This window comes from Scyliorhinus torazame, chromosome 11, assembly GCF_047496885.1.
Source record: "Scyliorhinus torazame isolate Kashiwa2021f chromosome 11, sScyTor2.1, whole genome shotgun sequence".
NCBI lineage: Eukaryota > Metazoa > Chordata > Chondrichthyes > Carcharhiniformes > Scyliorhinidae > Scyliorhinus > Scyliorhinus torazame.
The window spans coordinates 137,321,352-137,334,410 of record NC_092717.1 but is presented as its reverse complement, the minus strand read 5'-3'; positions in this window follow the sequence as shown (position 1 = coordinate 137,334,410).

The following is a 13,059-nucleotide window of genomic DNA, read 5'->3' as shown; positions in this document are numbered from 1 at the left end:
GATGTAAATAGAAGAGTGTCTCAGGGTTCTGTCCTTGGATCCCAGCTATTTACAATCTATATTAACGACTTGAATACAGGGATGGAAGATTCTACATCCAAATTCGCAGATGACACAAAAATAGGTGGGACAGTAAGTTACAATGAGGAAATAAGAACCTTACAAATGGATATAGATAAGTTAGGCGAGTGGGCCAAAATGTGGCAGATGGAGTTTAACGTGGATAAGTGTGAGGTCATGCATTTTGTTCGAAAAAATGGAAAGGCAACTTATTACCTAAATGGGGAGAGACTTCAGGGTGCTCCAATGCAGAGGGATCTGGGTGGCCTAGTGCATGAGTCACAGAAAACAAGCATGCAGGTGCAGCAGATAATAAAGAAAGAAAATGTTGTTCTTCTTTCGGATTCAGAAGAATGAGGGGAGATCAAATTGAGGTACACAAGATGCTAAAAGGTATAGATAACGTAGACATGGAGCAGATGCATCCTCTTGTGGGGCATTCTAAAATGAGAGGTCATAATCTTAAAATAAGAGGTTAATTCCAGAAATTTAAATTTAAAACAGATTTGAGGAGAACCTACTTGCCCCAAAGGGTTATGAATCTGTGGAATTCGCTACCCCAGAGTGTGGTGGATGCAGGGACAGTGAGTAAACATAATGAGGAGTTGGACAGATTTTTAATTGGTATTGGATTGAAGCGTTATGGAGAACTGGCAGGGCGGTGGAGTTGAGGTCAGGATGGGATCAGCCATGATCATATTGAAGGTGTTTAGGCTCGGGAGGCTATGTTGTCTACTCCTGCTCCTCGATCATGGGCTGCATTCTCAGTTTGGGAGACTAATCACCACGCCGGTGTGAAAACGGTGGTGTTTTACACCGGGAAAACTGGCGCAAAATGGCCACCGATTCCTTGCTTCGGGGGCAGGCTGGCAGCCAGGCAGCGTAGAGCTCCCAGCTCTAGTTGACGATATGGTCCAGAGCACTGCCGGGTCCGTGGCTGCGCATGCGCATAGTGGCGGCCTGCAGTTGCCGCCCCATGCTTCATGGCGGACGCAGCCCGCAAAAATAGTTCCTCCCCCTTCGCCTGCTCGCGCACCCCGGTCTGCCCCCACCCACTGTGCCCCCAACCCAAATAATGTCCCCCTGCCCGCGGATCAGCCCTCCCCAACTGTGGTGGTGCTGGACTGAGCCCGCAGCCGCCACACTGCGTTCCCGACGGACGAGACCCTGAGAGTCCCACGTCGTCGGGAACTTGGTCGGTCGGGGATGGAGCATTGCGGGGCGGGCCTCAGGCAATGCCCTGAGGCTGTGCATACGCTGTGCGGCGTACTCCTAGAGTATGCCGATCTTTAGGGAGGCGGAGCATCACAAAAGCGACACCACCCCCGATTTCGTCATCATCGGGGATTCTCTGCCCCATCGACAAATGCGATTTTGGCGTCGTAGATCGGAGAATCCAGCCCCATGCATTGCAGGGAGGAGATGCTCCGGCTTTTGGAATCCAGTTCTTGTTTGTAGCAATGTAGGTAACAGGTAAGGAACCTATCAGCCATGATAGAATGGCGGAGCAGACTTGATGGGCCAAATGGCCTAATTCTGCTCCTATATCTTATGAATGTATGAGGAGTTTGTTGTATGAGGAGAAATTGAACAATTCAGGCCTTTGCTCTCTAGAGTTTAGAAGATTGAGGGGAGATCAAATTGAGGTATACAAGATGACGAAACGTATGGATAAAGTAGACATGGAGTGGATGCTTCCTCTTGTAGGGCATTCTAGAATTAGAGGTCATAGTCTTTGGATAAGTAAATTCAAAAAGGAGTTGAGGAGAAACTACGGGCGGGACTCTCCATCCCTGATGCACGATCAATCACGACTGAAGCGAGATTGTAGTCTAATTGAAGGCTTTAATGAACATGTAGTTACCCCAGCAGCTCCGGTACAGAATGACTGCTGTGGGTGAAACACAGACTCTTATGTGAGCCAGAGAGAAGACAGAGCCAGGAGTGAGACACAGCTAAGAGTGAGTTTGGGAATTTGAATCGAGGTGGGAATTGAATTGAATTGAATTGAATCAGTAAGGCAGCTCCTTTTAAATTTCAGGAGTTTAAATTAATTTAAATTAAGCTAGTATTGTGCAGTGTAGGTTAACAAGGGCTGCCCCACCCACTCACATAACTGGTTGGCAGTTAAGTGTCAGTCACTTTAATCTACTTTGATCTAAAAGCAGGTGGGGGAGGGGAGTCAATTCAGGACAGTTTAAAAAGAGCCACTTGTAAACTCACTCCCCGTGAGTTCTCCCAGTGAGCCAGAGAGAAGACAGAGCCAGGAGTGAGACACAGCTAAGAGTGAGTTTGGGAATTTGAATTGAGGTGGGAATTCAAAGCTGGGTGGGGAGGAAGTGTGTTTTATCCCCGGTAAGTGACTGGTAAGTAGTGTTTCTGTTTTTCTGTTTCTTTTCATTGGTATATTTATTTATTTTTTTCTTCGTTGTTTATTTATTTATTTAAATTTTGGGGGGGGGGAAATTGAAATTGTTGAAGTTAACCGAAGGTTTAAGACATGGCAGGAGATCTCAGACCCGTGTCATGCTCCTCGTGTGCGATGTGGGAGCTCAGTGACACGTCCACTGTCCCTGGCTCCTTCACGTGCAAGAAGTGTGTCCAGTTGCAGCTCCTGTTAGACCGCTTGATGGCGCTGGAGCTGCGGATGGACTCACTTTGGAGCGTCCGCGATGCTGAGGGCGTCGTGGATAGCACGTTTAGCGAGTTGGTCACACCGCAGGTGAAAGGTACTGAGGGAGATAGTAAATGGGTGACCAAAAGACAGAGCAAGAGTAGGAAGGCAGTGCAGGTGTCCTCTGTGGTCATCTCCCTGCAAAACAGATATACCGCTTTGGATACTGTTGAGGGAGACGGCTCACCAGGGGAAGGCAGCAGCAGCCAGGTTCATGGCACCGTGGCTGGCTCTGCTGCGCAGCTGGGCAGGGAGAAGAATGGCAGGGCTATAGTGATAGCGGATTCAATTATAAGGGGAATAGACAGGCGGTTCTGTGGACGCAATCGAGACTCCAGGATGGTATGTTGCCTCCCTGGTGCAAGGGTCAAGGATGTCTCGGAGCGGCTGCAGGACATTCTGGGGGGGGGAGGGTGAACAGCCAGCTGTCATGGTGCACATAGGCACCAAAGATATAGGTAGAAAACGGGATGAGGTCCTACAAGCTGAATTTAGGGAGCTAGGAGTTGAACTAAAAAGTAGGACCTCAAAGGTAGTAATCTCAGGATTGCTACCAGTGCCACGAGCTAGTCAGAGTAGGAATGTCAGGATAGGGAGGATGAATACGTGGCTCGAGAGATGGTGCAAGAGGGAGGGATTCAAATTCCTGGGACATTGGAACCGGTTCTGGGGTAGGTGGGACCAGTACAAACCGGACGGTCTGCACCTGGGCAGGACTGGAACCGATGTCCTAGGGGGGGGGTGTTTGCTAGAGCTGTTGGGGAGAGTTTAAACTAATGTGGCAGGGGGATGGGAACCGACGCAGGAAATTGAAAGGTAGTAAAACAGGGACAGAAATAAAAGGCAGTAAGGGGGAAAGTGTAAGGCAGAGAAGCCATAGTCAAAAATCAAAAAGGGCGACAGTACAAGGTACAGTGACTGAGGGGAGCTCAGTGAATAGGACCAGGAATACTAAAATAAATAAAACGGGAAGTGAAAACATTAATGGTAAGCAACGCGGCAGGTTGTTACAGGAAGATATGGGTTCGACGACAAGGAAAATTAGGAGAAAGGTTAAGAGGAAATATAACTTAGGAGAGGTTACTGATCGAGGTGTTAAGATTCAGAACAGAGGTAAAAAAGCCAACATAAGTGTACTTTACCTGAATGCTCGTAGTATTCGGAATAAGGTAAATGAGTTGATGGCGCAAATCATCGTGAATGACTATGATTTAGTGGCCATTACTGAAACATGGTTAAAGGATGGTCACGACTGGGAGTTAAATATCCGAGGGTATCAAACCTTTCGGAAGGACAGAGTGGATGGTAAGGGAGGTGGTGTAGCTCTGTTATTTAAGGATGACATCCGGGCAACAGTAAGGGATGACATCGGTACTATGGAGGATAAGGTTGAATCCATTTGGGTGGAAATCAGGAATAGTAAGGCGAAAAAGTCACTGATAGGAGTAATCTATAGGCCACCAAATAGTAACATTATGGGGGGCAGGCAATAAACAAATAAATAATAGATGCATGTAGAAATGGTATAGCAGTTATCATGGGGGATTTTAATCTACATGTCGATTGGTTTAACCAGGTCGGTCAAGGCAGCCTTGAGGAGGAGTTTATAGAATGTATCCGCGATAGTTTCCTAGAACAGTATGTAATGGAACCTACGAGGGAACAAGCGGTCCTAGATCTGGTCCTGTGTAATGAGACAGGATTGATTCAGGATCTCATAGTTAGGGATCCTCTCGGAAGGAGCGATCACAATATGGTGGAATTTAAAATACAGATGGAGGGTGAGAAGGTAAAATCAAGCACTAGAGTTTTGTGCTTAAACAAAGGAGATTACAATGCGATGAAAGAAGAACTAGCTAAGGTAGACTGGGAGCAAAGACTTTATAGTGAAACAGTTGAGAAACAGTGGAGAACCTTCCAAGTGATTTTTCACAGTGCTCAGCAAAGGTTTATACCAACAAAAAGGAAGGGCGGTAAAAAGAGGGAAAATCGACCGTGGATATCTAAGGAAATAAGGGAGAGTATCAAATTTAAGGAAAAAACATACAAAGTAGCAAAGATCAGTGGGAGACTAGAGGACTGGGAAATCTTTAGGGGGCAACAGAAAGCTACTAAAAAAGCTATAAAGAAGAGTAAGATAGATTATGAGAGTAAACTTGCTCAGAATATAAAAACAGATAGTAAAAGTTTCTACAAATACATAAAACAAAAAAGAGTGGCTAAGGTAAATATTGGTCCTTTAGAGGATGAGAAGGGAGATTTAGTAATGGGAGATGAGGAAATGGCTGAGGAACTGAACAGGTTTTTTGGGTCGGTCTTCACAGTGGAAGACACAAAGAACATGCCAGTGACTGATGGAAATGAGGCTATGACAGGTGAGGACCTTGAGAGGATTGTTATCACCAAGGAGGTAGTGATGGGCAAGCTAATGGGGCTAAAGATAGACAAGTCTCCTGGACCTGATGGAATGCATCCCAGAGTGCTAAAAGAGATGGCTAGGGAAATTGCAAATGCACTAGTGATAATTTACCAAAATTCACTAGACTCTGGGGTGGTCCCGGCGGATTGGAAATTAGCAAACGTGACACCACTGTTTAAAAAAGGAGGTAGGCAGAAAGCGGGTAATTATAGGCCAGTGAGCTTAACTTCGGTAGTAGGGAAGATGCTGGAATCTATCATCAAGGAAGAAATAGCGAGGCATCTGGATGGAAATTGTCCCATTGGACAGACGCAGCATGGGTTCATAAAGGGCAGGTCGTGCCTAACTAATTTAGTGGAATTTTTTGAGGACATTAACAGTGCGGTAGATAACGGGGAGCCAATGGATGTGGTATATCTGGATTTCCAGAAAGCCTTTGACAAGATGCCACACAAAAGGTTGTTGCATAAGCTAATGATGCATGGCATTAAGGGGAAAGTAGTAGCATGGATAGAGGATTGGTTAATTAATAGAAAGCAAAGAGTGGGGATAAATGGGTGTTTCTCTGGTTGGAAATCAGTAGCTAGTGGTGTCCCTCAGGGATCAGTGTTGGGCCCACAACTGTTCACAATTTACATAGATGATTTGGAGTTGGGGACCAAGGTCAACGTGTCCAAGTTTGCAGACGACACTAAGATAAGTGGTAAAGTAAAAAGTGCAGAGGATACTGGAAGTCTGAAGAGCGATTTGGATAGGCTAAGTGAATGGGCTAGGGTCTGGCAGTTGGAATACAATATTGACAAATGTGAGGTTATCCATTTTGGTAGGAATAACAGCAAAAGGGATTATTATTTAAATGATAAAATATTAAAACATGCTGCTGTGCAGAGAGACCTGGGTGTGCTAGTGCATGGGTCGCAAAAAGTTCTTTTTCAGGTGCAACAGGTGATTAAGAAGGCAAATGGAATTTTGTCCTTCATTGCTAGAGGGATGGAGTTTAAGACTAGGGAGGTTCTGCTGCAATTGTATAAGGTGTTAGTGAGGCCACACCTGGAGTATTGTGTTCAGTTTTGGTCTCCTTACTTGAGAAAGGACGTACTGGCACTGGAGGGTGTGCAGAGGAGATTCACTAGGTTAATCCCAGAGCTGAAGGGGTTGGATTACGAGGAGAGGTTGAGTAGACTGGGACTGTACTCGTTGGAATTTAGAAGGATGAGGGGGGACCTTATAGAAACATATAAGATTATGAAGGGAATAGATAGGATAGATGCGGGCAGGTTGTTTCCACCGGCGGGTGAAAGCAGAACTAGGGGGCATAGCATCAAAATAAGGGTAAGTAGATTTAGGACTGAGTTTAGGAGGAACTTCTTCACCCAAAGGGTTGTGAATCTATGGAATTCCTTGCCCAGTGAAGCAGTAGAGGCTTATTCATTAAATGTTTTTAAGATAAATATAGATAGTTTTTTGAAGAATAAAGGGATTAAGGGTTATGGTGTTCGGGCCGGAAAGTGGAGCTGAGTCCACAAAAGATCAGCCATGATCTCATTGAATGGTGGAGCAGGCTCGAGGGGCCAGATGGCCTACTCCTGCTCCTAGTTCTTATGTTCTTATGTTCTTATTATGCTCTGCCTGCTGGGCGGAACCAGCAGGTTCCCTATGTGTGGACCAGGTTAGTGATGGAAAGTACATTGATAAGCGGGCAAAATTTACGCCCATCTTTGAATTCTTACCAAGGCAATCAATGAGATAGCCTTGTCCTCTTTGAAGAGACCTAAGTGCGGTTTGTGGTCAGAAACAATGGTATAGTATCTATCATGTAAGTACTGGTGGAATTTCTTGACGCCGAAGACTATTGACAGTCCTTCCTTCTCAATTTGCGAGTAGCCTTTTTCAGCCTCTGAGAGGGTTCTTGACACATGCCCTATCAGCCTTTCAGAGCCGTCGACCATCTCATGGGACAACACCACGCTAACACCATATGGAGAGGTGTCGCTGGTCATAATCAGTTCTTTAGATGGATCATAGTGTACTAACAGCTTTGAGGAATGCAGATTTACTCTGTTGAAAACCTCCTCCTGTGGAGCCTTCAAAGAACAACATAGTCTTTCTTTAGCAGAACGGGGTAGCACAGCGACTAGCACTGTTGCTTTCCAGCGGCAGGGTCCCAGGTTCGATTCCCAGTTTGGGTCACTGTCTGTGCGGAGTCTGCACCTTCTCCCCGTGTCTGCGTGGGTTTCCTCTGAGTCCCGAAACACGTGCTTGTTAGGTAATTTGGACATTCTGAATTCTCCCTCTGTGTACAGGAACAGGCGCTGGAATGTGGTGACTTTGGGATTTTCACAGTACCTTCATTGATTTGATTTGATTTGATTTGATTTATTATTGTCACACGTATTAGTATACAGTGAAAAGTATTGTTTCTTGCATGCTGTACAAACAATGCATACCGTACATAGGGAAGAAAGGAGAGACTGCAGAATATAATGTTACAGTTCTAGCAAGGTGTAGTGAAAAGATCAACTTAATACGAGGTAGGTCCATTCAAAAGTCTGATGGCAGCAGGGAAGAAACTGTTCTTGAGTCGGTTGGTATGTGACCTCAAACTTTGGTATCTTTTTCCTGACGGAAGAAGGTGGAAGAGAGTATGGCCGGGGTGCGTGGGCTCCTTAATTATGTTGGCTGCCTTTCTGAGGCAGCAGGAATTATAGATAGAGTCAATGGATGGGAGGCTGGTTTGCGTGATGAACTGGGCTACATTCACGACCTTTTGTAGTTTCCTGCGGTCTTGGGCAGAGCAGGCTCCATACCAAGCTGTGATACAACCAGAAAGAATGCTTTCTATGGTGCATCTGTAGAAGTTAGTGAGAGTCGTAGCTGACATGCCAAATTTCCTTAGACTTCTGAGAAAGTAGAGTCGTTGGTGGGCTTTCTTAACTATAGTGTCGGCATGGGGGGACCAGGACAGGTTCTTGGTGATCTGTACACCTAAAAACTTGAAGCTCTTGACCCTTTCTACTTCGTTCCCATTGATGTAGATAGGGGCATGTTCTCCACTATGTTTCCTGAAATCGATGACAATCTCCTTCGTTCTGTTGACATTGAGGGAGAGATTATTGTCGTCGCACCAGTTCACCAGATTCTCTATCTCATTCCTGTACTCTGTCTCGTCATTGTTTGAGATCCGACCCACTACTGTGGTGTCATCAGCAAATTTGAAAATCGAGTTAGAGGGGAATTTGGCCACACAGTCATAGGTGTATAAGGAGTATAGTAGGGGGCTGAGGACACAGCCTTGTGGGGCCCTATATGCCTACTTGTGACAATAATAAAGATTATTATAAAGGAGGCAGCTGCCGTCAATAATTTTAGTTAAAAAATGGCGATCGTGATTTACCATCTCTAAAAACGATTTGAGTTCAGCTGTGTTTGTAGGGGAAAGTACCCCCTTTATTGCCTTGTCCTCATCTTCCACAGAGTGTAATCCTTGTGCATCTACACGGTGTCCAATGTAGGTCACCTCAGTGGCTTGAAACATGCAACTCTCTTTCTCCAGCCTCTTGAAATGTCTTAAACAACTCCTCTAAGTTTGCTAGATGTTCAGCCTCTGTTGATCCAGTTATAAGGTATACTGTAACCCGTGGTAGCCCCTGTAGCAGACTCTCCTACAACACTCAGCCTCCTTAAACCACCATGATTCAGGAATTTGGTTATCTCCACACCAATAATATTCCACTTTCAGCATTACTGACTGATTGCCTATTCTGTACCATTTTGTTTTGTTGATGGCTGAAATTGGTTCCCAGTTTGCGGCTGTTTCAGTGGTTGTGGTACCATGCCAGTGCAGGTCCCTGACCTAACTGGTGAGCAGTGCGATTGTATGTGCTCTGCAGATCTTTTGCATCTTTTTCAGCACTTCGACGGCCAGCACTATCTCCATTGCTCTTTTCAATTGTTTTCTTTAAATTTAGAGTACCCAGTTCTTTTTTTCCGAATTAAGGGGCAATTTAGCCCAGCCAATTCACTTTGAGTTTTGGGTTAGACCCACTCAGATCAGGGGGAAATATGCAAACTCCACACGGACAGTGACCTGGGACTGGGATCAAACCCAGGGGCGAAATTCTCCCCCAACGGCGCGATGTCCGCCAACTGGCGCCAAAGACGGCGCCAATCAGACGGGCATCGCGCCGGCCCAAAGGTGCGGAATGCTCCGACGCCGGAGGGATTTCCGCCCCGCCAGCTGGCAGAAATGGCGTTTGTTGCCCCGCCAACTGGCACGGAAATGCGGCGCATGCGCGGGAGCGTCAGCGGCCGCTGAAAGTTCCCCGCGCGTGCGCAGTGGGGAGAGTCTCTTTCGCCTCCGCCATGGTGGAGGCCGTAGCGGAGGCGGAAGGGAAAGAGTGCCCCCACGGCACAGGCCCGCCCGTGGATCGGTGGGCCCCGATCGCAGGCCAGGCCACCGTGGGGGCAGCCCCCGGGGTCAGATCGCCCCGCGCCCCCCCCCCCCCCCCAGGACCCCGGAGCCCGCCCACACCGCCTGGTCCCGCCGGTAAATACCAGGTTTGATTTACGCCGGCGGGACAGGCAATTTCTGGGCGGGACTTCGGCCCATCCGGGCCGGAGAATTGAACGGGGGGTCCCGCCAACCGGAGCGGCCCGATTTCCGCCCCCACCCAATCTCCGTTACCGGAGACTTTGGCGGGGGCGGGATTCACGGCGGCCAACGGCCATTCTCCGACCCGGCGGGGGTTGGAGAATGACGCCCCAGGTCCTCAGCGTCGTGAGGCAGCAGTGCTAACTACTGTGCAACCGTGCCGCACTTATTTAAAATTTATGTTGACCTCTACAAGCGATCTGCATTAAATAGCGTTGTTATTCACACTGCAGACTAACCTATCCTGTAACATGTCATTTAGGGTGGCTCCAAAATCACAATACTCTGATAATTGCTTCAGTTTAGCAATGTAAGTCACAATCAATTCGCCTGGGATCTCACCCTCAAATTTAATTTTAATCCCTAGAGTGTGACTGATTGTTGAGGTTTCAATTGAACCTTCACTAAATTCACAAGCTTACTGAATAGTTTGGAGTTGGGAACGCTTGAGGCTATAAGATTGGCAATAAGATTATAGATCTGACTACACAAACATTGAGGAGAATTGCTTCATGTCTTGCCTCCTCTCATATTTTCTTTGCTTGGAAATAATACCCAAGGTGCTCAATGTGTAGTGGCAAACCTCCATGGAGGAATCAAATGGGTTTATTGCCCAAAGACAGGCATTCAGGTGAGTAATTCTTTTCAGACTTCAATTAAAGCAGGATACTCACAGGTGGCTGGAGAAAGGCAATGTCAGGATAATTTTTGCTCATTGACAGATGTAAAGATGCACTTTCAGAGACTTCGGGCGGGATTCTGCAGGAATCGGCAGGGCGGGCAACTCCGGTGCCGAGGAGTGGCGTGAACCATTCCGGCGTCGGGCCACCCCAAAGGTGCGGAATCCTCAGCACTTCAGGGGCTAGGCTGGCGCCAGTGTGGTTTGCGCCGGCCACGGGGAAGGGGCTTGGCGCCACGCCAGCTGTCGCCGAAGGGCCTCTGCCGGCTGGCACGAGTTGCCGCATGCGGGGGAGTGCCAGCGTGTACTGGCGTCATCCCAGCGCATGTGCAGGGGGGGTGCATCTCCACGTCGGCCATGGCGGAGGAACACAGCGGCCGACGCGGAACAATAGAGCGCCATCACGGCACAGGCCCGCCCATGGATCGGTGGGCCCCGATCGTGGGTCAGGCCACCGTGGGGGCAACTCCCGGGGCCAGATCCCCGTGCTCCCCCAAAGACCCTGGAGGCCGTCCGCGCAGCTAGGTCCCGCCGGTAAGTACCTACTCTAATTTACACCGTCGGGACCGGCCGAAAACGGGCGGCCACTCGGCGCATCGCGGACCGGAGAATCGCCGGGGGGGGAGGGGCGCTGCCAGCGGCCGCCAACTGGTGTAGCGCGATTGCCGCAACCGCCAAATCCCCGCCGCCGGAGAATTCGGCAGCCGGCGGGGACGGGATTCACGCCGCCCCCCCCCCGGCGATTCTCAGTGAATACACAAATGATTTATTAACAAGAAATGTACAGATGTCGGTAGCAAGCTCCCAAAATGTGTCTTTGCCTGGGAACCAATTGGTCATATCGGCAACGTGACACTTACCCTGCTGTGTTTCCCTTAAAAGGGCAATCACCAAACCTATCAACCATGTTAATGATATCTGAGGATGTCAGAGCAAGTCAGGCAGACCCCAGTGAAATCGGGTGGTTGTTGAGGGTGGGGAAGGGCTTTACCATGGGGAAAATCATTGCCTCTGGGTGGGCCCCTCTGTGGGGAAAAGAGTTCTCAAATTGGTGAGACTCACCCAAACCTGCAGGAAGGCAACCAGGATTCACCAGGTGATCTCCCTACATGGCGGAGGGCCCATCCATCATGGTAGAATGTCAGCAGCAACATGGAGAGACCCTTAATTGGCTAATTAAATAGCTCAATTGGCAACTGGGAAGGTGGGCTATCCTCTACGTTTTCAACATCTAGCAAAATGGCATTGTGCAGGAAGACAGTGGGCTTTCCCTTACCATTTAATGCCCCGTTACCTCCCACCTCATGCCCAAAGAGGTTGTAAAATCCTGTCCATAGTCACTGTTTTAATATAGAAAATGCAGCCACCAATTTGTGCATGCATCTCCCACAAATTGTAATGAGATGATGACCAGTCAATCTGATTTTTGATGTTGATTGAGGGATAAATATTGAAGTGACATTGAGGATTACTCTCCTGCTCTTTTCAAAATATTGGCAAGGTAATGGAAAACATCAAGGACACATCTTTTGCTATAAGACAGCATTGGACATACAGAGATGAAGTGATTGCCTAAAATGGCATCTTATACAAAGGAACTAGAGTCATTGGCCAGGATTCTCCATTAGGGAGACATAGGGCAGGATTCTCCGTAGCCCGCCAATAGTCCACAATTGTGTTCAGCGATCGGGCAGAGAATGGGCTCTGACACCAAAATGGGGGCCGGCAGCGGCTTGACGCCAGTCAGCCGTGCTCCTCCCCCTCAGAAATGGCATCATCGTGACACACGCTGCGCGCAGTCGCAATGACGTTGGCGCCTCATCGGCCGGCCCATCAGCGATACTCCGCCCCTAATGGGCCGAGTTTCCGATGGCACAACACAAATCATGAACCGGCATGCTGGCTACGGACTGTGCCCCAGCGCCGCCACACTCGGCTGGGATCCGTGCCATTGGCCGGGGGGACTTCACCAAGGGTGGGGGCTGGTGGGGGGTGGCCAGAGGGTGGGCTATGGGACCGTGGATGGCGGGTTGGGTCTGCGCACAGACGGTGCCATGTTGTGCCGCGCGCCCGCTGCAGGTCGCCAGCCATACGGGACCCGCCGATTCTCTAACCATTTTCGGCGCAGGAGGCGGGTGTTTCTGTTGGAGACGGTGCTAGCCCCTCTCCGGTGCCGGACTTGGTAAGGGGTTCGTGCCTATTTTCGGTCATGAAAGACCACACATGCTCCACTGGCAGCGGCACGTAGCCGCTGAATCGGAGAATCCAGCCCTATGTCCTGCTGGAGCTGTATTGTACCTGATTTGTGGTCACACTCAGTGCAATTCAGCCCCCCCTTCAGGATATTCTGGGTCACCCCCCCACCCCTCCTCCCCCCAATACAGGGGTAATCCAAACCCCCGTCCCACCAGAGGCCCTTAATTAAAGAGAACCCTAATTAAAGAGATACCCCCCAGAGACCCTTAATTTAAGAGAACCACCCCAGAGACCCCCTAATTAAAGAGATACCCCCTCAGAGACCTCTTAAATAAAGAGATCCCCACAGAGACCCCCCAAATTAAAGAGACTCCCAGAGG